Source organism: Ambystoma mexicanum (genome assembly GCF_040938575.1).
Source record: "Ambystoma mexicanum isolate Mex_15411 chromosome 12 unlocalized genomic scaffold, UKY_AmexF1_1 Mex_chr12_unloc.2, whole genome shotgun sequence".
In the NCBI taxonomy this organism is placed as follows: domain Eukaryota; kingdom Metazoa; phylum Chordata; class Amphibia; order Caudata; family Ambystomatidae; genus Ambystoma; species Ambystoma mexicanum.
In genome coordinates, this window is record NW_027182323.1 from 3,143,137 (window position 1) to 3,168,126 (window position 24,990).

Consider the following 24,990-nt stretch of genomic DNA (forward strand, 5'->3'; position numbering starts at 1 on the left):
CCCCTCCTCCCTCTGTCTGCTGTTAGCCTCACTTCCCGCTCTGCTCACCCTTCTTCTTTCCCCTAGAGCCACTTAGCCACAACCCACCCACAGAGACACTTGCCCAGGGCCCCCACCTAGGAGGAGGCCCCCACAAGGCTGCCTGATCTAAAAGTATGATTCCATTGTGCACCAGACTTAAAAAGCACATGCCAGGAGATTTTATGGCATGCTGCTGAGGCGTTAAACCTATTGCCTGTCTGTTTTGACAAGTACATTCTGCCTTGATCAATTAATCATGTAATGCTTTCTGTGTTCACTGTGGAATACATAGTTTGTGTGTTCCATACATCACAACTTCTGTAGCATTCTTTCCTTCCTGTGGGAATTATGTTGATCATTGCAATAGCCAAAGTTGAAATCCATATTGATAAATTGAGTGCCACAATGATTCAGAAGTTAGTTAGCTCAGTGTGTTAATCACTCATAGCAGAGATATGGGTTCATATGAAAGATTAGAAGAGCACATTCCAGCAAGGCTGACTGAACCTTTCCTATGTCTGAAGTTTATAGACCTACCTGCATGTGCACGTTGACAGCATAAAAGGTGCTATTATCAGCAATGTTCCTGCACCAGATAGGGGTTTCTATAAAAAACAAACATGTCATTCGTGTGGTGAAGGTCTAGAAATTGGTTTGTTCAGATGGGGCTTTCTAAAATCTAGGCAATACCCTCCAAAGTTGAGAATAAACTATTAGTCCAAGAGGTTAATAAGTATCCAAATTCAAGACTGTGGAACCAAAGTGTTCATGCTTGTATCCTGGCTTTGCCAGCAGACGATACAGTGATCCTGGTAAAATCATATAATATATCTTGCATTACTGTGCTGTCTACTGTGAGGTTTGCCTTCGTGCATGCTGTAGGCATCGTATAGCTCATTACTTGATCTTTCTTCTTATGAAGGCCATTTGAGTGGAAGTGGTGGTAGACAGGAGAGAGCGGACCAGATGTTTCAGACCTTGCGCAAGCTTATTTTAAGGTCTGCTCGTTTACAAAAAACATTTCGCTTTTTGTATAAAAGTCAAAGGTTTTTCTGCACGTTTATGAATGACACTTTTACAAGCCATTGTTTTGGAAGTATTTAAAGCTTAAAAGTACAAAAGACATACCTAGATTACATCTGCTAAATCACATTGATTTGTATGCTGGTACTTATATACTTCCCTTGATGATGGAGAGAATTAAGCTAGAATCATTCCCATATTCCGTAACACCCTTCTGTAATATTTTGGTTTTAAAAATGGTCAGGTTTGAAAATGTGATTTGTGTACTTTTCAAGTCACTTTTATAAAATGCGATTGTTTCAGTACATGGTAAGAGCTGGAAAATAAAGTGTTCAAATGCAGAAATTGCTGAGTTGGCACAAATCCCAGCTTTACCCCTTAAGCAATATGTGATACTGGGCATCTCATGTAATAATCTATTGCCTAACCTCTCAGAATTGCCAGTCCCTAATCCTTTCAAAATTGTCAGCCCTTCAGAGTGATTGATTTCCTTCTCAGGGTATGATCTTCATAAAAGCCTCACTCATGGTTTCACTGGCTATAGGGTTGCTTCCACTATATCAGTGAGCATTGATATACTGCACACCACAGGCACTTTTTCCCTTGATCTCTAATGGCAACACTATTTGAAAACCATGTCCCACTTCTAATCTCATTCTGTCTGGATAGAGGCACCTTCCTGGTAACTTCTAATCTGCATTCACTGTCCAGGCTATGCTATGTGTAGCTTTCTTCATCATTACAATTGGTCTACTCTATCCATGCTTGAGCACTTTTGCATTCTCTGAGGCAGCTAAAGTGAGTTCTCTGCCTATTCTGGGTTACATGTACCTTTTACATACAGTCCCGCATTAATACAACAGACTGCATATCTTCCCAGATGCTATTGATAAAAAGTATCCTGTTTCTATACTAGAAGAGAAGTAACATCTTCGGAGATTGCAAATGTTGGCCTTCAAATGCTACTTGTTTATCATTCTGATTATAGCAATAATGAAGAGGGTAAGGGGGACTTAAAGGGAGTAAACATGCTTATTTTGAATGCTGCGAGGCAGCATTTCAACCTATAGGTTATGGTCACGTTGGGGCTCGGGGGGGGGGGAGAGTGCCACCAGATATTCTTGATCACTTTATTCCGTTGGTTTGGTGGAGGGGGGGCCCCAAAGATATCCATGCCCAGGGCCCCAAAAATGCTTAAAATGGCCCTGAGTGTTCCCATTGATGGGTAAACGCTGACACTTCCCGCCTCTTGTTTAGGCCGGGCATGCACGTCAGGGGCTCTCTCATGGTCTCAATCACGACGTGCGTCGTAGTCCGCGCAGGGTCCTATGTGCGCCTCAGCCCTTATCGTCATCAATGTGCTGGTCAGGCGCGGAGCAGGCTTTCACTTTGCCCAAACACGATGCCGCAGTCCATGCAGCATCACCCTGGTGCTAGGTGCGTGACACAGGGTTGTCACCGGGTCCTAAGGGGCAACTAACCAGAGAGGTTCCCTTTTACATTAGGTTTACTTCGTTTTATTTTTAATTTTGGATGTAAGCCGAAACTATTGAACTGGAGTACAATTGGGAGGAGATGACGTGTGAGGAGGGATGGACAGCTTGAGGGTGTTTTGTTATTTACCAGCCCACTGACTGCCCATGGCCATGCTAATTCCTATGACCAACCCCACCCACTACCTGCCACCCCCTATTATACTGAGCTACATTTATCAAGCATTAACATCAATCATTAGCCTTACAAGGTTATTTCTAAGCAGTCTGGTGAGAGGTAATGACTTAATTACAGTTGTAAATGACTTCTGGTGCACTTGATTTAGATCTGTCCATGCACTGAACTCCTTTTATAAACAAGCATCACAAAGCCAACAGTTTTGGGTTGAGGCATTAGAAAGGCATTTGCAGTTAATGCCATCATATGCCTATGCAATCGCTCAATTTTCCAGCCGTTGACATCTTATCGCAAGGTAATACCATTATATCAGTGCCTATCCCATATATGCACAAAAGCCCAAACTGTCGGCTTTGCCAGTGCTTGTTAATTATTCCAAACAATGTCTAGTCTAGCCACAAAGCAACAAGAGACATTGTAGATAGCAAACCAAAGGTCAAACCCCATCCGGCACAGTCCTGCCCTCCCTCATCTCCCACCACCCCACTGCCTCCTTTTTTCGGATGCAGAGTACCACTAGTTCCTTTTTTCCACTTCCACCACTGTTCTGAATACACCACTTTTACCATGAATAAACAACTTTCTTGGCACAGGATGCAGCGCCGACACTACTTGAACTAGACTCCTCACTTGCAACCTTTTTGTATTCGAAGAAGGTGTGGTTTTGCAATCTAATGTAAGCTTTGTATGGAATTTAAAAGACATTGTGACGTGCATCAGGAGTGACGGTGCTGATAGGTGGGTGCTGGTCAGAAGCACCCGATTCTTGAGTGATTATCTTCTTTAATGAGCTTGGGGATATGTTATGAAATGCACAGAACCAGGGGTCTGATCCCTTGAAGTGCTTTGTGGAAACCTTAGTTAGGTAGAGCATTTCATTGTTAGCACCTGCATTCATATGCATACATTTTTAGGCAATTGAAATCATGATGTGGGGTTAGTACTTACACGCCAGGAGAGTGATTGGGACTCACCCACTCCTCCTCCTCTTCTGGCTGCCCATGCACCATCTTGTCCCAAAATTTTCCAATCACATGACTCAGTCTGCTTCCAGCTCCCCACCACCCTTGTGACTCGTTGGCCGGCCATGGTAATGGAAAATGTACTCCTTTAACATTTTCAATTGTGGCTATCTAAACAGTTTTTTTGGCAGAAGAAACGACTCGCATTACCTCCACCTCCCTCTTCCTCATCCCAGTACTTCCCTTGGAATAAGTTCCCTGATTACAGGAACTCTTTTTAGTTTTGGCTATTAGGTGGCTCTGAAAGCGCTACCTATAAAGCCGAAACTATTGTCATTAAAATATGAGCTTTAACATGAGAGCTTGAAACAGGGGCTCGGGCTGCAGGTTTGTTGTAATGTTTTAGGTTGGAGAGTAGAAGAATTATTCCCATGAAGGTTAGCTGAGGCTATCTAGTGTGGAAGGTGCATTGACTGGTTAAGTCTCCCCGGCGAGAGACATATCATCCGTTAGACGAGGCAGCGGGTGCAGTTCAATCACGTAAATATAAGAGGTAGAAAACAGATACTCCACTCCTAGGAGGTGGGAAGACAGCTGTAGGGATTTTTTTGCAGGTGGGATTGAAATGGTGCATTGTTGTCTTGTCAGCACGCAGGGTGTTTTTTTCTCTCACATGTACCTTAGTTGGTGACCTCACCCATAGGCCATTGCATAGAACCCTGCATTGTGGATTGGTGTAGAATTAGCAAGCTGGTATTTCTAGGATTGTTGGACAGGTGACTGAGCGGCAGTGCACGGACGGCCCCTGCCTACGATTGAGGTGGTGCATCGGACTACGGCAGTTCGGGTGAAGGGGCAGTACAAGAGTACGCCGCGTAAGGTGCAGAGCTGCAGAGGCTCGTAAAAGGGAAGAAGAAGAAAACTGTATATATTGCATTGTATAACCTGTGAATTTTCCTTCCTGACTTGACAGCGGAGTATCGAAATCCTCAACTAGAGGTCAGGTAAAATACGAACTGGTATCGTCCCTCTCGGGAAGGCAGTTAGGGGAAGGGGATGAAAATGCATGGTGGTTCGGGAATGGTGTTAACCCCTATTCAGCACATGTGTCTCACTCTGCCCCTTTATAAGGACAAAATAATAAAGTATAGTGTACAATGGTCCAAGAGTACCGAAGGGAAAGTAATTCGACCATGGCCGCCTAATGGCAGTTTTTCCCCAGACGAACTGCAATCGCTACAAATGCACATACAAACCACATACAATGGGAAGAAGTTAGCCAACAGTATGGAAATATATGAGTTATGGCGTATATTCCAGGCGGACAGGCCATGGATGAGGAGCATGCAGGGGGTGATGGGGGAGGGCGCAGATTCATGCGTGCCACATCCAACACCACCCAGCATCACCTCTGACAACATAGAGGAGGAGGAGCAGGGCTTGTACCCGCTACAGGACCTAGATGAAGTAAGGGAGCCCTGAGAATTAAAAGCGGCAGAAGGGTATTCCAACCCCACGTACAAACCACCCCCATATGCTTCGAAGACGCATGGCCCAGACATCCCACAGCGCGGGAAAGGGGAGGAGGCCGCCAGCCCAGGTTTTGATGAGGAGGGTCTGCAGCGTGCGAAAACAGAATTTGCGGGGATCGGCCCGGATGAATGGGTGGCGGCACAAGTGCTACTGAAATTACAAGTGGTCACGACGGGGGAGGCAGAAAGTGCTGCAAGGGCAATAGAGGGACTGGAGCTGGGACAGGGGTGTAAAGGGAAGGTGACCCACAAGGTAAGTAAAGACCAGCAGAGGGAGGATGCGGAGAAGAAGTTGCGAGAGGAAAGGAGGGAGCGAAAAGAAACGATAGTGAAGGGGCTAGAGTTCAAGGAATGGAGGGAGCGATCAGTTCAAACGGATAAGGAACAGGAAGAAGAAATTAAAAAGGAGATGGAGAGAGTAAAGCAGATTGCAGAAATTAGGAGGTGGAGATGGAGATAGAGAAGAAGGTAAGATAGGATGCAGAGAGGGAGATGGCATTGTGGAGGAAAAAAGATATTATTGCAACAGATCCGTAAGTACGAAGAAGGGAAGTTGGAGGAGCTGAGGTTGGAGAGAATAACCAAGGAGCGCAATGAGGGTGACGAGGAGGAACGGGCACTCAAAAGGGTTAGAGATGCAATACAGGAAGAGTTGGATAGGAAGAGGCGCGATGAAGAATGGCGGGGAGAGTGACCGGACGGGCAGGTTACTCATCGGTGCTCAGTGAGTTGCATGAGTGCGTCTAAGGCACCCTCGGTAAGCGACGAGATAGCGCACCAGGGATGCGAGAGGAGGAAGATGCATGTGGGCTAACGAACATTGACCACCAAACGGTAACCATGTGTTACCCACATGCACGCAAACTGACATTTTCGGGCGGATTTTGCAGCAAAGAAGAAGACATGAGTGGAGATGATAACCCAACTGCCAAGGGAAAGAGAGGGCCTAGTAAACTTTATATAACGCGACCAGGTACGGGGATGTCATGGGAGTGCAAAACACAATACGAGAAGGACAGGGGAAGGAGCGCAGACACCACCACTCAAGACATAACTGACGGGGGGGAACGACCCGACAGACATCTTACACAAGCAGGCTCAGAGATCTCCCAGGGCGTAGAAGAAATGGGGTGACGGTAACACAAGCAAGGGGACACACATGCTCACAAGGCAGGTTTATTGGGACGCGAGACACCCCGCGCCTGCCACACACAATACAGGTAATGGACATAGATGCAGAAGCGGAAGATGAGAGGGGGCCATTCAGATACGACAGTACAGACGCACACCAGAAGAGAGGGCTGTGTACTTGCAGATGCCCTTACTGGAGCGGGGTGGGAGCAGACCACAGTACGTACCCTGGAAACACACAGACAAGGAAAACATTAAGCTGAGGTTACCCTCCTTAAGTGGAGGGGAGGGGAATGGATATACGAAATGGAGAAGCTTACAACAGGGCACATGCTGGCGGTGGGCGCTGTCAAGGGCTTATTGGTGTCCATAATGGGTGACCCTACGGATGACGTCTGGAGGAGGGCAGGATTTCCAGGGGTGACCACCCACAACACTGCACACGAAGGAGCACCATTCGCAAATTGCTGACATGCCATATGGCAAGCATTACGGACGCAATATCCCGACACATCAGACATAGGTGCAATCACGTCAGGCAAAATCCGTGACAATGAGGATCCTGTTAGCTACATTCAGGAGATTCAGGAGATTCAGGAGCGTTGGCACTTCAAAACTCAAGAGCCGTGGGATAAAACAATAGCCATCTTTTATCACATCCTGATGCAAGGGTTACCAGAGCCAGTACAGAGACAATTAAAGAAATTGGTAGGGATGGGGGTTAAAGCATGGTCGGAAATACAGCTCACAATATACACCACTGCAGGCTATGGCAAGACAAGATGAAACAGAAGGCCGAGGATAGAAAATCAGATGAAGCCAAGCTAGTTCAAAAGAAACTATCCAAATAGGCCCTAGAATGTGCGCTCATAACCAGCCCAGCCCCGCAACAACAGGTAGCCGTATCACAGCCTCAACAGCAGCAACAATACCATACAGTGCAGCAATTCATGCCTCAACCGGGAGGAGGATACATGGGAATGGGTTGTTACCAAGGTAACTATAGGGGGCGAGGAGGATTCCAGCGGGCCGCCCAAGAGGTGGGTTCAGGGGTTACCCACAGGGACCGGGGGAAGGAGAAGTGGGATTCCCATGGCAAGCACGAGAACCTCAGCAATGCTGGACTTGTGGCCAACTAGGGCATATCTCCCGCACATGCCGCAGCCGGGGAATGCAGCCAGGATGGGGTGAGCAAGAACTACCAGAATGGGAAGAATGGGTATTATGGGCCAGACACCCGACATACGGGGTAAATCCAAAACGTACCACAACACATCCCATCACCCCAGGTGCAACAACAAACAATACCAGCAACCACCCACGCACACGTATCGCAAATGCAACAGCTACAACAGCAGAGCATGGCAGCACCACAGCCCCAACACATAATGCCGGTACAGCAGTTGACACAAATAAAGGACGATCCTACACGACCCACGGACACAACTGCAATGGTACCCGTGACCAGGATGGGTGGAGTGACACTGGTGGGGCATAACCATACACAGGGAATGGACAGTCATTATACGCCCAATAGGACAGCCCACAGACAAACTTGTTGAGTCCCATCCTATCAGTCACACCTAATCCTTCAGTGGAACCTCGCATACTGCTGGTTATAGGTGACATGATCTTTTCCTTTCTGGTTGGCGCTGGGGCGACTAGGTCGTGCATACGGGAGGAAAAGTATAAATTGTCAGGCAATGCCATGAACACTCAAGGATTCCCTGGGGCCCGAGAGTTGGTTCCTTTTACTGATAAAATCTCCTAATCAATAGGAGATCACGACTTATCACTATCCCTACTTTACTCCAAGCACGCACCTGTAAACATACTGGTACGCGACATAATGAGCCGACTGAACAGGACGATCTCCTTCACAGACACAAAGGCATCATTTGCTCCACACCAGGCATTCACATGCTCAGAGGCAGGCAAATGCTCCAGGTATACTTTGGGCAATGGGTACAGAGTGGGGAGCCAGTTGACCCAGAGGTCTTCCAGTACGGAACAGATATGGCCCTTGCGTGTCTGCCCGGGATCACACAGAAGGTGTGGAGGAGACCAAGTGAGTACCTCTTCAGGCCAGAAACACCAGCTGATGAAGAAGAAGGGGCGTTTGTATCACTTGTTATAGAAGGGATTGTGGCACAAGACGATCGGGCTGCGGTACACGCACTGGATGATGAAGGGAAGGCATGGAGGGCAATAATAGCACTGGGAGAAGGGTGTCGGCTAACACAAGGGTCAGACGAGGAGTTGTTTTCACAGGCAAAGGGAAACAGTGAGATGATGCTAGGAATGAGCATGTACATCTGGGTATGCATAACACATAAGGAGGTGGCACAGAGGATGGCAATGGCCATAGAGGCCCCACCTTCATTCTGCAAAGAGGATCTAGCAAGGGTACCCGAGGCGCTATGGACCACCAGCCCGTACGACGTCGGGTGCATAAAAAGCATAGGAGGAGTGCAGATAAAACTGAAACCAGGAGCAATCCTGCCCAGGGCCCGGCAATACCCACTGACTAAGGAAGAAGATGAAGGCCTTTATGAGACAATTAGTGCCCTCATAGACAGAGGTATTCTGGTGCTGTCAGAGTCTCCATGCAAAACTGTGGTGTACCCCGTTCGGAAGGCAAATGGGGGGTCATGGCATTCATACAAGACTTACGGCCTCTTAACAGTATTGCAGCACAGAGTACCCAGTAGCTGCCAACCCTGCCATGATTTTATGTGGCATTCCGGTTGAAGCCACATTCTTCACAGTTATCAACCATAAAAACACGTTTTTCTCAATACCTTTACACCCAGACTCACAAGACTTAATGGGCTTCATATACCGTAACTAGAAATGAAAACACACAAGGTTACCTCAGGGGTACTGCGATCACCTTTCATTTTCCACAGAATAATACACATGGACTTGGCTAATGTCCAAACGAGGGGCACAGTACTGCAGTATGTAGACGACATCCTCATCTGCAGTGTCACTGAGGAAGAGTGTAGGGAAGACTTAATACACATGCTCACTGGACTGGCTGAAAAGGGATACAAGGTGGACAAAGCCAAACTACAATACTGCCAGAGGGAGGTGCTGTACCTCGGCCAGGTGATCTTTCGTAAAATGGCAAACACATAGCACCTAACAAGACACAAGCAATACTTGTCACACCCCAGCTGAAGACAGTAAGGGAACTGCAGAGATTGCTAGGACTATGCAACTATTGCAGGGTATGGGTGTTTGACTACAGCCTTACATGTGTCACTTCCTCGCAGCACTAAAGGAGGCACAGAGGAACAACAAATAGTTGTGTTGGACAAGGGAAATGACGGAAGCATTCAGCAAACTCAAACAAGCAATTTTCATATCCCCCGTATTAGGGACACCAGATTACAAAAAGGAATTCTTCCTATTCTCCTACTCAGATGGTCGGGTCATGACGGCAGTACTGACACAAAAAACAAGCATGGGTCACAAACCAACAGCATACTACAGCGGCCAATTAGCCGCAGTAATGCTAGGGCATTTCGCGTGCAAACAGCATTTGCCTGCTGCAGCATTCGCAGTAGAAAAGGCATCGCCAATAACTATGGGGTGCTCAACAACCCTTTATGTGGAGCACACCCTATTCGCAATACTGCATAAACCAAAGAAATACACTGACAACACAGAGAGTAACATGGTATGAGATTATATTGTCACGACCCGAATTAAAAATAGTGCAATACAAGAAGGTGAACCCAACAGAGTTTTTGGCAGAAGAGCACGAAGAGGGGGAATATGTTCATGATTGCAGGCAGGCTATTGAAATATACACAGAAACACGGAAGGTGGAGGAAGATGCACTTCAGGGGGGAGAGGTACTGTACATTGACGGATCATCAATGATTGACCAAGGTGATGGCATCCGAAGAACAGGGGCAGCAGTGGTAAGGCTGAGGGAAGACTGGACAAGCGAGGTGGTAAGAAGCGTTCGGCTCCCCTCGCATTACTCAGCGCAGGGAGCAGAAGTAGTGGCTCTCATACTGGCACTCAGGGAATGCGACGGTGAAAGGGTCACCATCTACTCGGATAGTGCTTATGTCACATCAACAGTACACTCTGGGCTGGCAAGATGGTTAAGACGGGGGTTTAGGAAGGCAGACGAGACCCCTGTGAAGCATGATAGAGGCCATAGTATACCCAGCAGAATTGGCACTGGTGAAGTGTCAGGCCCACACTAATGGGGAGGAACCAATATCAAAGGGGAACGGGGCAGCAGATTATCATGCAAAGCATGCCTTGTATTGTGGAGAAATGTGGGACATACCAGAAAAACAAAAAGAGAAGGGAAGGGTGAGGCAAATGTTAATGAAGGAAGGGTACAATCATTTACCTGAAAGCCAAATTATGGAATTACAAGCAGCAGCACCAATGGATGAAAGGGAACTCTGGGTAAAAAGAGGGTGTTCAATGTCCCAACTGACTCCTTATGGTGCGAAAATACCACTGGAAAAGTGGTAATGCCACGTGCACTACTAGAAATAGCTCTCAGGCAAATGCACCACCCCGCGCACACAGAGAAAGAGATCATTGCAGCACGTATTGGGCAATCATGGTTCTGCCCAGATGTAAAAGTACATGTTTCCAACTTTATCAGTAATTGTTTGACATGCCAACAGTTCAAGGCTCGACATACCTTAAGGGTAATAACAGGAGTAATCCCCCATCCTGAGGGTCCCTTTTTGCACCTCCATTTTGATTACGTGGATATGATCAATGTATGCCAATGTTATCGATACATGATAGAGGTGGTTTGCCCATTCCCAAGATGGATCGAGGCAGGCCCGTGCTCCCATGCCGATGCTTTCAGTGTGGCTAATTTCCTGGTCCAAGAAGTGTTCCCTAGATGGGGGGTTTGTGAAGTCCTACGGTCTGATAATGGTCTGCACTTTGCTAACGAACTGTTTCAGCATGTAACCACTCTATTAGGAATGAAACATAAGCTTGCGTGTGCATACCATCCTCAAGCCAATGGCGTGTGTGAACACCTCAATGGATTATTGAAAGAAAGCATCGCCAAATCCAGCAGAGCACCAAGAGGAACTGGCTGCACTGCTTGCCCCTGGCCCTGTTTGAACGGAGGAACAACCTGGCTCCGACACCACCTCACACCCCCCGAGGTGGTGACAGGACTCTGCATGCGCCTAGCCCTAGCCCCTCCTACCAGGGCAGTCAGGGATTGGGAAGGGGCTGCAGAGGTTTTTGGTGCAGAAATGTATGACTATGTGAATTCACTTGTGTTTAGCGCTTCTTTTATTTCTCGACCGATTCAACGGATCCAAGGGAGAGCAGAAGACGGTCAAAACGAAGACGACAGCAATCAAGACACAACAAAGGAAAAACCTATTAAGGTGGGGGACCGTGTCCTCCTGAAAAACTTGATTTGGTTCTGGAATGTGCCGCGCTTCACGGTGCCTTACACTGTAGAAGCAGTAGCGGAGAGCGGTCAAACTCGAGGGCCGATCAGCTTGGTACCATCTGCAGGATATGAAAACCTACAGGGCAACAATTCCACCGCAAACCTCTTCCAGTGGAACTGATAGTGCTAATGCCACAGAAACAGACAACGGCCCAAATAGATGTGATGCCCCAACCCTAAGCCCCAGAGAAACTGCTGACGGCCAAGCTACAGATGACACAGAGAGCACCGGTCATCCGATGGTCAGACGCTCACAAGCCGCTGATATTCCCACTGCCATTTTAGTACAACTAGAGGAATAAAACGAGCATTATCCCCACTAGTCCAATGGCAAGAATTTACGAACGTGGAACTGTACAATATCCTTCTATCTGTGCCAAGGACCCGAAAGGGGAGTTATCCGATGCTAAGTAGAAATGACCATACAGCACGCACAATATCATTAGGAATGCACTGTGTTAACACATTGTTCGAAGTGCGCTCTCTCTCTCTCTCTCTCTCTCTTTTTCTCTTCCTTTGCACATGCAGGTTGTCGCGACTGTGATTGTTGATGCATAAATAGTGTAAGATGAGGTTACGAAATAGTAGATATTGCCTCCTATTGATCACCCTGAAGCATTGTCTCATCAGCACATTCATGCCATACGGAGGGCTGCCTACAATAGACCGCGCCCCCCCAAATATACTATTACGCATTCATTGAGTACCTAGTCCAAACCTACCCACAACTTCACCATATTATACCAACTCTCAGACACCGATCAATACGGAAGATATGGGAAGAACTGTTCACCTGGGCATTAAATGACTATTTAGTACGCAGAGCTTAAAATACTTACAAGTACTAACATAATATTGCTTTTTATTGTGATTTTTAGGCAGGCAACTTTATCATATCACCAGCCACATCGTCGCCAAGGAAACAGGTAACATGGTCACTTCAATAAAAAAGAGTTTTAAAAACTGTGTGCTTATTGCTGTTCATGGGCATGTTAGCTGTGGTGCTCTGGAGCACCTACATGGCTTAGCATGCTTCTGCTGCATCAAATACTAACATTCCCCCAACTCAAGCAGCAAGGACAACTGTGTCAGGTGGTCCCAATGAAGAAGTAACTAAAGTAAGGAGAGGTAAGCATAGTGTGGGAACTGATGTAAATGGGGTTGACACATATCTTACTGACACCGCACACGTAGCTAACAACATGTGATATAAACACGTCTAAAATCAGTAATGATGCAACCAGGGAGAGCCACTATGTCTGCTCCCTGATTCCATGTGCCATGAGTGCCTCCAGAACCTACGTAGCAACAGAAGTGCCCGCGGTAACGGCACAATGCCTCCTGTACCTCGCTATGTTCCAGACACGGGAAGGTTCCAAGGAGAGACAGCAACATTAAGATGGAGATCAAAGGAGACATGTCCCTATGAGGACGACTTCATCAAGACACTACCAATGACGGACAATTATTGGCAGCAGGCAGAAGCTCTACGTTATATTACAGACAGACATGAGAAAGGGGAAACAAAAGAATTGACACTACAGTACATGCCATGCAAATGGGGAGCAAAGGAGATTGGCGGACGACCGCAGGTTTTGGTGTATTGCAAGGTGTACACAAAGGATCGCTGGGAGGATGGCGTAGTAGGGAGCAAGGCATTGACATTAACAAGAGCCGCTGTGATCAAGGTCCAAGACGAAAATGATAAATGTCTCAAGGAATGGGCCAGGAGTGCGAGCCTGCTGACCTGGGTGGACAAGGAAGATGGGCCACTCACAATAATCCTGCTGCCCAAGCTTGCCTTATGTTATCAGCATGATGGCACCGATGAGGTGGGACAGAACGAAGGGTGCAGAAGAATAGAGAAGATACCACAAATGGGAACAGGAATGGAGGTGCTGATGGACCACTATTGGGCCTGTGGTTCTAAAGCATACGAGAAACTCCCTCCAAACTGGGGAGGAATATGCTCCTTGGCACATGTCAACATACCCTCACTAGTAGTACCCAAAATGCATGTTAACGTGAGTAAGTTCCCCAAAATGGACGAAGGCAACAGTAGGAAGAAGAGGTCACTGCCATCATCACGATATGCTAAGACCAGCACGACAACCAAGAAGGAACGATTGAGCAGAGTAAAGAGAGGAAACTACTTCTGGGGACAGTCTGAGGTGGCACGTGACGAGATACCGGCGGCACACAGACTATTTAGCATAACTGCAATGTTCTCAGCGCTAATACACCCAGGATTTCAGATGTACGCCAATGCAAAGTGGCTCCAGATAACAAGGTGAGAGCTGATGATGACAATCAACTCAACAGTGAACAAATTTAATGCAATAAAGGAGGAACTCAGAGCAAAACGACTGGTGGCACTGCAGAACAGATATGTCCTGGACTTCCTCACGGCTATATAAGGAGTATTTTGCGCCAAAATAGGGAGTTCTTGTTGTACGTTTATCCCAGCGAACGACGAGGACAACGGGACCCTGTCTGAAGCTGTAGCACAGCTGGCGCGAATGCACGCCAAGATGAAAGAAGAATCAAAAGGTACCAAGACGGACAAGAGCTGGTTTTCGTAACTCTGGTCCCAGATGCCTTCCTGGTTATCGGATGGCCTGAAGTTGCTAACCGGAGGACTAGTGATGGGAGTGGCATCCCTATTCAGCGTGAAATTCTACATGGCGAGGTGTAAAAAGGAAGCAGAAGAGGCGGTAGGAATGAAACTACTGATGGCCATGGATAATGACCAACACATGGACGAAGTGCTGAAGGAAAGAGAACGGCTGAGACAACATATAACCCAGGTAGATGTGTATCCTCCTACAATGAGATTGGAAAATCTGTGATACCCAAAGAAGTATGTAGGGAAATTGGTCAATTGCAAGCCTGGGTGTGGCTGCATCTACATGTACTGGTCCTTAGAAGATGACATTAACCACTACGTACATTTTGGTGGAATAACGAAAGTGTGGCATTTGATGGTAAATAAAAGGTACCATGGTTTTGTGGTCCACACGTCGACCAGAGGGGGGACTGAAGAGGTAAAATCCGAGCAGACTCTCAGTCCTCGACAACCCCCCAACCGAAAGAAGCACCAACAGCAACATGGCTGCCAATCAGACAAACTTATGCCCATCCCCACTGCTCCAACCAGGGACAACTACCGCGAGAGGTACCCAGCCAGTCGGCCATATGTTCATACCGTAACACGAACCATGCCAAGAATGGACGAAGAGACACAAGACAGAGTTGAGGAGAACCGCATGGACCGACTTGACTAAAAGCACTGTATCAACAGCTGGCATGATGTAGGTTGTTAGAGACATCCCGACGACATAGAGCTCTGGTAGACATGAAGCATACGTGCAATCCGCGCAACACACCCGCAAACCAACCTACACAAAGAACATGTACAGTTCGTGAGATAGAGGACTGTGACACCTACAGTAGAAGCAAGTTTGTTATTTTACATTAGGCTTGCTATAGCACTGCAGGAACGCAAGAAGCAAGAAGAGCTTGTATTTGCTTGCTGATGCTTTTATGCAGCTAACCCTATGGGAGGACAGGAGCACCCAAGGGACCTGACCAACTGTAAAGCTCTTACTAACATGGACGTTATGACGACTCCATCCTGGAAGCCAGAGCAGGCCTCAGGAGGAAACAAGTAGGCCGAAGCAACCGCAGAAGAATCCCAACCTGTAAGGAGCTGCATTAGCAGAATCTCCTACGACATAAGCACAGACTGCCAAGGACATCATGTTGCAAAGTAAAATTCCGTATCCTGAGCCAAGGTGACACCGGTGGCAGCAGCAGCATATTTCACTGTAAAATACACACTAATTTGGGGCAATCGAGCCTGCAAGAGTGGTCTCCGACCACGTGATTCGGCCAAAGTTGTAAACACGCCAAGACTCAGAGGCTGAGAACGAGCAGCGGCTCCACAACTGGACAGCGACTTGCAACACAATTGTTACCTTGCAGACACCATTTACGATGGGAATGGAGCGCTCTCATGGCACTAGTCATCCCCACACTATTGTTATGTGCAGACACATAGTTGCAAGTACTGAAACATAGTAGACATGCACTGAGAACAGGTGTCTCGCGGGCTGGGAACAGTGTTGGGGGCCCGCAGCCTGACCAATCAGGACCCTGGGTTTTGGGTGCAGAGGGCGAGGGTTGCCAACCAATTATCAGACTTCCTCACTGTAACTTTTTGAGTGTAAAAACGTTTGGGGATGATCCAAGTATACCACCTAACACAGACCTGTCCATTTTTAACCCTTTCTATAGGGTCCTATACTGGACCTACCAGTCAGCGGGCCAATCCCAGGCCCTGATAGGTTAAGAGGGAGTCCGCCAAGTGACGAAGGTTATTGCCTCATGAGGACACAAAACTGGCCTCCGAGCCAGACTGTGGCGAGATGTGCCTGGATTTTGTTCGGTATGTGACCCCTGTAAACCACAGTAAACCCTTGCTCCTTGTGTGGACCTCGACTTCTTGGGACCAGGGAGGGAGTTAGGGCCCTCTGTGAGCTTGGAGTGGAGTCCACAGACCCTTGGCACGGCTCTGCCTGCCCCAGAAATTACCCTGACACCAGTTTACTGACACTTAAACTGCTTTATTTGTTACCTGAGCCCACCTTACTGCAGCACTATCTGATCCTCTCCCTGCCTTTCTTATTCCTCAAATGTTTTCAATTTTCATTCATTATCTTACACCCCTCTTTAATTATTCTTTCTCCTCAGCAAATGTTCTCCTTATCTTCAAACACGCTACTAGCATACCACTTCTAAAGAAACCCTCACTTAAGTCCTATCTAATTTCCGTCCGGTCTCTCTTGTGCCTTTTATCTCTAAAATGCTTGAGAGAATTGTCTATGCTCAGGTTTCTTCCTTTCTGAATCATCACTCTCTTCTTCCTCCTCTCCAGTCCGGCTTCCATCCCTTTCACTCAACAGAAAAAACTGCCTTGCTGTGTCACTGATTCTCTCCTGTTTGCACGTTACGACAAATAGTCATCTCTGCTTATCCTTCTGGACTTGTCTGCGGCTTTTGACAGAGTGGATCATATCATTCTTTCCTCCCGGCTTTCTTCTTTAGGTCTTAGTTCTGTCCACGATTGGTTTCTTTCGTATCTCTTTACTAATTCCTATTCTGTCTCATGGGCTGGTCACTCCCATGCTTCTTATCAACTTTGTTATGGCATCCCTCTCTCTGGGCTCTGATCTAGGACCTCTTCTCTTCAAACTATACACGATTCCTTTGTTGACTATTGTTTGAATGGATTTCTAAACTCTGCTCTGGTGAACATATGTTTAAGAGGTCACCCTTGTTAGTGAAACAGGGGACACCTCTGGGAAGTTAGCCAGGACAAATCAAGGAAGCTTGGAGTGCAGCCAGAGCTAAGTTCCAGGAGTAGTGGGGGTGATATGAGGTCTTGGATGAGCACACATAGTAGGATGACTAGAATTACCCTCATAAAGTGGTATATAAAAATACACAATTTGTAAGGCCCAAGAAGTAACAGAAGCGAATAAAGAAAAGCACAGTAATATTGCTACTTAAACACACACTAGAATAAATATATGCAGGGCAACAAGGAGACATTGAGCATGATTGGTACCACCACTCCAAGGGGTTGTAGCGCCTATGCAGGCCTTCAGAGATCAAGCGCAAAGCTGGGCTCTATTGGTACCGCAGCGGGCTCAGGGTGCCAACCTTCTGCGCAGTTCTGGATAGTCCTTGGATCTGCTTCGCTCTTGTGGATACTTGGTTCCATATACAGTCTATTTGGACCTATTGCTGATATGCGGGTCTGCATTCAGGGCCCCTCCTCATATCCACAAGTCCAGTGAGTACTCGCACCCAGCTGGCCAATGAAATCTGCCCCACTCATGCAAGCCAGCATTGGTCTAATCAGGGACCACTGTAGCTCTCATGCCCTCGTGCACACCAGCCATCCTGGCACCAGTAATGTGGATTGGGACCAGACAGTGCCAGCCCACTTCCTGGGTACCTACCGCGGTGACATGCATTAGCATGCAAAAAGCGGCTGCTTTCGTGGGTGAATGCATGCCGTCATGGACACCAGGAGGAAGGCCAAGGTACAAAATATTCAAAGGCGAAGACAAAAGACCTTGTGGCACGGCCATGACGGACACTAGCCACAGTCGTGAGCCAAACGCGATAAACGCAGTGTGGCTCAGTAAAAATTCATAAAAATACATGAAAAATCTTCTGCTGTCACCAGTATACTCGTAGGCATGTTATCCAGTTACCAAAAAGTCCTAAGTGGATGAATAGGGCCCAAAAATGCAAGGACCCCATTGCACGGTACTGTAAGGTAATTTGCGCAATGAAATACAGTTGTCAAAAGTGGCAACAAAGTCGAAGGACTAAGAGAAACAAAGTTTCCCAGTACTGACAGCACATGTCAGTTTCCCCATAAAGATGAGAGAAAGCCCAGTTGAGTGCAGCCAAAGGCTCGCCCCTTGTGAATCCATCACTGCTGCCCTTCATGCTTTACACTGGCTTTCCTTTGACTCTCGTCTTAAATTCCACTTTTTACATCTTGTTTTGAAATCTCTTTATGCTATGTCTCCCTTCCCTATCTGTCATCGCTGATCTCCTGGCACCACCCTACCAGGTCTTTGCTATCTGAATCTCAGTTCTTGCTATCTAGCTCTTGTGTGTTCTTTCTTTTTCCATTTTAGCGCCCAAGCTTTGAAACTACCTCCCTCTCTCTATTAAATCTATTACTTCTTCCTCTCTTTTTCGGAATCTGTTTAAATCTCATTTTCTTTCTTCTGCATAATTACTCTTGAATTGTACCATATTTACTTGCTTTTGTACCATTTAATTATTTACAGCGCTTGGGTGTTATGCGCTATATATATCTAAATAAAATACAACAATTACTGAACTACTCCTACTGGTACAAAAGGCCAAGAGTTTGTTGAAACATGATCTCAAGAGCACCTACAATCAGGTTCAAATTCACACAGATTACAAAACACTCAGGCATTAAGTACCCCAAAAGGTATATCAGTATATCAGGATGCTATTCGGCCTTTCCTCAGTCGCTGCCGTGTTCCAGAGATTGATTGCCAACCTAATGCAGGATGTTCCTAATGTTACATGATTTCAAGATGGCATCCTGGTCTATGGCAAAAATACCAAATCTCATTGCCTCACCTTGAGCTGAGTACTGCAGAAGATAGAGGACAGTGGATTGATACTACAGAAGGACAACTGTAAATTTGAACAATCTCAAGTAGAGTATCTGAAGTACACAATATCAGAAGTGGAAACACAACCCAAAATACCCTTGGTTTCTTCCATTCCTTAGTCTCCTCACCCTACCAACAAAGAGCAACTTCATTCATTTATGGTCTTGTCTGAGTAGTATGAAACATTTGCAGAACCGTTCTCATAAAAGAAAGAACCGCTCCAAAGCCTACTCGGGAAATGTACCCATTACGGGTGGTCTGATCATGATCAGATGGCCTTCAAAACAGTCAAGAAAGATATTTTGGATGCTCCAATGCTATGACCCTTTGTTCCAGAGAAAACGACCATTATTTCAATTGATGAGCGTGCCTACGGGCCTGCTGCCACCAGGATGCCAAAGGGGCAAAATGAGGATTCCATATTAGCTTTCGCATTGAACACCCTCACTCACTGACACTGAAAAGTTGTACTCAGTGATTGGAAAAGAAATGCTGGCGTGTGCATGGGCACAGAACACCTCAGGGGCTACATGTCAGGGAGCCACCCCCGCATATCACTTCTCGAGTGATGAGGCTAGTCGTGAAGCTTCAGGAATGTATGCTCACCATTGAATACGTTACCAGGTGGCAGAACATACAAGCTGACTGCATGTCAAGAGTGCCCCTGCCTACCTCAGGTTATTCAGGATATACTGCGAATGACAACCTTGTGGTCCCCATGCACAATGCAACAGAGGATATGCAAGCCAGTATACCAGCTGAGAAGTGGGGGCCGGTATCAAGTAGAATCACACATTACGAATGGTTGCATTACAAATGGTTGCCTCATACACCAAGCAAGGTTGGTCATCTGCGAAAGCTATTTCGCAGGGAATACCACTTTTCAGTAAGGTTTCCCCAGAGGTTATGGAATTAGATGGACTGCTTCACAGGCACACTAAATTAAGCTGTTTCAGTAATACTCGGAACTGTATATAATGAAAAATTAGTGGGAAATGCTGCATCTTAAAGCCTGCTGATGAGTGAAAAGCTACCACCACGGCATTGTGCAACTGGTACTTTTAGTCAATGTTATTGGCACAATTTGCTTTAAGAAGCTTCAAAGGCAGCACCATCCACGCTAAGTGGTCTCTTACACATCAGGCAGGTGAAATGTTCATTGCTTTGAAGATAAGGATGAAAGTAGGGAGTGGTGATTGCTTTTAAGTGGCTGCTCCTCATAGCCGCTTACACCCGCATTAAGCACCACTCACATGAAAAGACAGTACAGAGAACAAACATCCAAGGTACAGTGCTCTGCAGCCTGTGCCACACAAAGGAAGATGGTGACTTAAACCTGTCAGGAAAAACAGGGCAGTGACGTTACAAGGGGCGACACAGAGCAGCAGAGGGACTCATTCTGGTGGGGAAAACTAACTAACTAAAATATGTGTTATAGAGTGCCACTCACCCGAAGGCCTCAGGGTGCTCACAGACAGAGTTACATATAACAGCAAGTGCTGCATAATTCACATAATGTTGCATAAAACGGCCAGAATAGCACAAAGCTGGGCTGGGACAAGGACTAGGCCCAGCCAATAAAGGGGTTGCACATTCCCATATGCCTCTACATGGCATGGCTCATGTTAAGTCAACTAATATATAGTGGGGACAGGCTACTCCGCCCTTCCTCATGTCATGTTAAGTCAAGCCAAACGTGTTACATCGATCCGAGGGGCAACGCAACTGTATTAGGAAATGCTCTGCTTTCTACGAAAACGCTTCTTTGGTTCATTTTTCTTGTTAAAATTTCAAACTTGATTGCAGTGCTTTTCATCAATTTCTTGACATGCCCCCGTTAAGAAAATGTTTCCCAAAATTCAGAACCCTCTAGAACTACCACATGGTTTTATGCTATCACACATAATAGCACCCGATTCATGAAGTTTCGGTCGAGTGAGCACAAATTGTGGCTACCGTATTATGCTCTTGAATGCACTTAAGTTAGCACCAATGCACATGATGTTTAACAAACAACCGGATACAAACAGCGAACAGTTTGCACGTGTCACAAAATGCAGCTGCCAGAGTTTTAACTGGGGATGAAGGAGCCAACCCCAAGGAGCAGTTTGAGGAGGGGAACTTGCCCATGGGAAGGCGAAAAGTAAAAACATGAAATTGTGAGACAGCTACGGAGGTGTGCCACGATAGGAAAAGGACGTGTAAAAAGGGGGACATTCTGCTTGTAGATTTGCCAGAGACCATATTGGAACAAGGCACCTGGCAGCCTGATTTGTCAGTGATTTGCCAATGTGTATGTGAGTCGACATTCACCACCTGTGATTGTAAATGTGTGCAACATTTGTATTGTGAGAGCTCTCATGTTTGCTCTTGCTATGCATTCTTGCTAATACTACTGTGGGAAATGTGATGTGTTTCATGTCACTGAGCCCTGACTCATTCAGGCTTTCAGGCAAGCCAAACGTGTTACATCGATCTGAGGAGTGGCTCCGGATTCATATGCATACATTTTTGGGCAATTGAAATCGTGATGTTGAGTTACTACTTCCATACCAGGGGTTTGATTGGAAGAGTAGGGAGGACCGGAGACTGCTCATTCTCACAGCAGTCCTTAAGTGTGTGGTTTCAGATGTGAAGAGATTTAACGTGACATTGAAGCTTCACCAGAATAGTCTGAATAGAATGCGTAAAAAAGTTAGATGCCCCCACACAATTAAGTTTGCCCTCCCTCCACTGTCTCTGAAGTTAGCGCCTCTCCAAACATTTGAAGGTTTAGTACCCCTCTCGTCCCCCTAAAATGTTATCCTAGGGGCACCCCTGGCTGCATCCACCTGCTGGGGGATAAACTGTTTATTTCTTTTTCTCATTTTATCTTTTAATAAGCTTAGCAAGATATAATTGGCGAATTAATAAACATAAATACTCATGCAATAGAATGTCTCATGATTTGATACAATGAAATGTTGTTTACTATGTTCTAGAACCTGTTTGGTTACAAAAACAACTATCCGGCTCACTATTCAGCTCCGGCCGAATAACTGAAAACTAGTCGGCATTCGGCCAAATAGTAATTTCACTATTCGGTACACCCCTACCCTGGACCAGCGATCTGAGTTCAAATCTCGGTGGAGCCATTAAAATGCCGATATTTTAAGACTTGCGTTAGTTTTGCCTCACTTTCTGTTCTCCCTTGTTCTTTAACATGGTACTATGCTTTAAAACAATACATTTATTTTTCATTTTCCTACAGTAGCGATTTCAAAATATTGTTATTTTTTGTCGTATATATAAAAAGGTCAATAATAGATATTTTCTCAAATTGATTTTGCGCTGTTTTGAACTTGTTGTGAGCAAAGAGGCTATGTGATAACCACCTCTACACTGAACACTAACGAGCTGAAAGGTGCACGGCTGATCTCTTGTGGGTATAGCCTAAGGAATGCATCATGAATTCATAGTGCATGTTAAGCTACGTTTTTTATTTCTATGGCGCACTTAACCCTCAGGTATCAAGGCGCTTTAGCTTGGTTAACATGGCTCGTGGTGCCACACAGCTGTACGATAGGCATGGCTGATTATTTTAAATCCTCTCTGACTTCTCTCTAGGAATGTTCTTCTCGCCTGTTTATTTCGGCATCCACCCAAGGGAAACACTTGTTCTGTTAACTTGTATCAGAACTTTATTTCTGGACATTGCCCTTCCTCCAGCAGCAGTGAAACTTTTCATCGCACTGGCCAGAGCTTACCTATCCCTCACTTCAACACGATACAATTTCAGCCACCCGCCCACTGTCTTCCAACCCATTGAAGTCGCAGATGGTGTGGCACTGCACTAAACATGAGCCCAAAGGCCCTGCCATCCACATGCATGTATTACTGCATGGCACTCCTCATCTTTTGATATACAATAATAATAATATACAATATGATGTAAAAAAAAAAAGGGAAACGGTGAGTAATATTATTTAAAATAAGTGGTCAAAAATTCTTACACTTATTTCTATTTAAAAACAATGAGTACAATTCATATCAAAGCATACAACTCTAAAAGCACATTAAATGTGCAATCGCAAAACCATCACAGAGGTTGATAGGGAACTTCCGAAGCCAATGATTACATTAGTGATCAAGTATCTTTGGCTTCCGGAAGCAATCGCTCTAAACTTAATCCTTTATAAGCGTGTACCAGTCCCCAGTGCCGCATCAGCCATCTGCAGAGCCGCCTGGCAGATGCAGCGGCACCCCTGTGTTGTATCGTTAGTCGCTACCACCCCCTATGCCCCGCCATGCCCCAGTCCGCTCAAAGAATGAACAGCAACAGGTGGGAAATGATTTCCATTGAAGCTGAAATATACATTGATTAACATCAATATTGCCTGGAGAGTGACGTGCATTCCAATCGATACTCCCTGGTCGGAAATAAGACCGAAGCACAATTGTCGGAGGTGTGTTGTGTGCCTCTGGAGGAGACTTTACGAGGCCAATGTAAAACCTCGCTCTAATCGGATTCCTGAGAAGTGAAAGCAAAAGAGAAACAAGCAATGTCTGACGAGGTGAGAGGGCGATGAACGGATAAACGTGAAATCAAAAAAAGAAAGTGACACGTGTATAACTGTGGCACTTTCAATACATGAAGGGGATGTAGCTCAGTGGTAGAGCGCATGCTTCGCATGTATGAGGCCCCGGGTTCAATCCCCGGCATCTCCAGAGGAGTTTTAGATTTTTGTGGAATTTATTTTGAAATCTGTATGGGTTTTCTGTTAATGCGGTTTTAATATAATACTCTGAATTACTTTCCGGTAACCTTCTATACTCCTAATTCTACTTCTCCTCCTCCTCCCAGTATTTACTACTTGTAGGCATCCCACCTACCAGACATACTCAAATCCTTCTACAAATGTGGAAACTATAGCCACTAGAAAGACCGTTTTAGAGTCAAGCACTTCAAATCTACTGAAGGCACAGGTTTGAACGGAGGGCCACGTGGAGCCAGCAGCACAGTAGGGAGAACCCAGCTGGGCGTAATTGGCCGAACCCTGGGATAAAACAATGTAAAATTATTCAAATGTTGAAAATCACTTGGGCTAAGGAGTCCAGCTCCAAGATTCCGAGAACGCCCTAATATCAGCCCCCCCCTTGCACATAAAGAGGAAAGAGTCAAACCCAAATCATAGCCTTGTTGAAAAAACAGGGAGAATTTGGCCACGCTATATTCCAGAGAGCAAACCTCCTTAACCCGGCACAATGTTATGAAGGACTCCCAGTGGTGAGCATAAAATCTAAGCATACCAGGTTTGTGGGCACTCTGAAGCGAACTTGCCACTCTCCTTAACACCCAGTATTAGCTACCCTTCCCTCGCAGCCTCCTGGCCCGCCAACACCAACTGTTGATCAAGGCAGAGTCCCCCATTTTGTGGGCAGAATGGGAGGAGGAGGAGCTAGGAGAAGCAGCAAGGGAGGACAGACCTGCCTCCGGATTAGATGCTGAAACCAAGCCCTACTGCGTCACTGGGGAGCTATCAACAGAACCTTCATGATAACCTTCCTAGTCCTTCCAAAGGACCTTCAGGATCACAAGAATCGGAGGGAAGATATTAACTTAAGTCTTGTCCATTCCAGAGTCAAAGCATCCAAACTTCATCCATACCTCTGGAACCAGAAACCTTGAACAAAACAGGGGAAGGAGGGCATTCTCAGCTGCAGTGAGCATGCCCACGGTCAGATTTCCAAGGGGCTCTGAAATGAGCTGGAAGCTGACAGAGAGAGGCACAATTACAAAGGGGGTACGGGGACTCAAAGTCTTTCCCTGAAGTTCTCCATTTGCTAAATGTGAACTGCTTTGAGCGACAGGCGGTAGTCCTCGGCCCACTTCCAAATGCATTCCAAAGCCTTGTATCTTGTACCCCTGATGATTGATGTAAACGAGAGCCAATGTGCTGTCTGTCCTGATC

The 24,990-nt window shown here is 46.3% G+C and overlaps 1 non-coding gene across 1 annotated transcript; it reads left to right on the plus strand.

The window, feature by feature from the left end:
- The first annotated feature begins 23,674 nt into the window (after positions 1 to 23,674).
- TRNAA-CGC (transfer RNA alanine (anticodon CGC)) lies at positions 23,675 to 23,746 on the plus strand. Its single transcript has one exon. It is a non-coding gene; the product is annotated as a tRNA-Ala (tRNA).
- Positions 23,747 to 24,990: the final 1,244 nt, after the last annotated feature.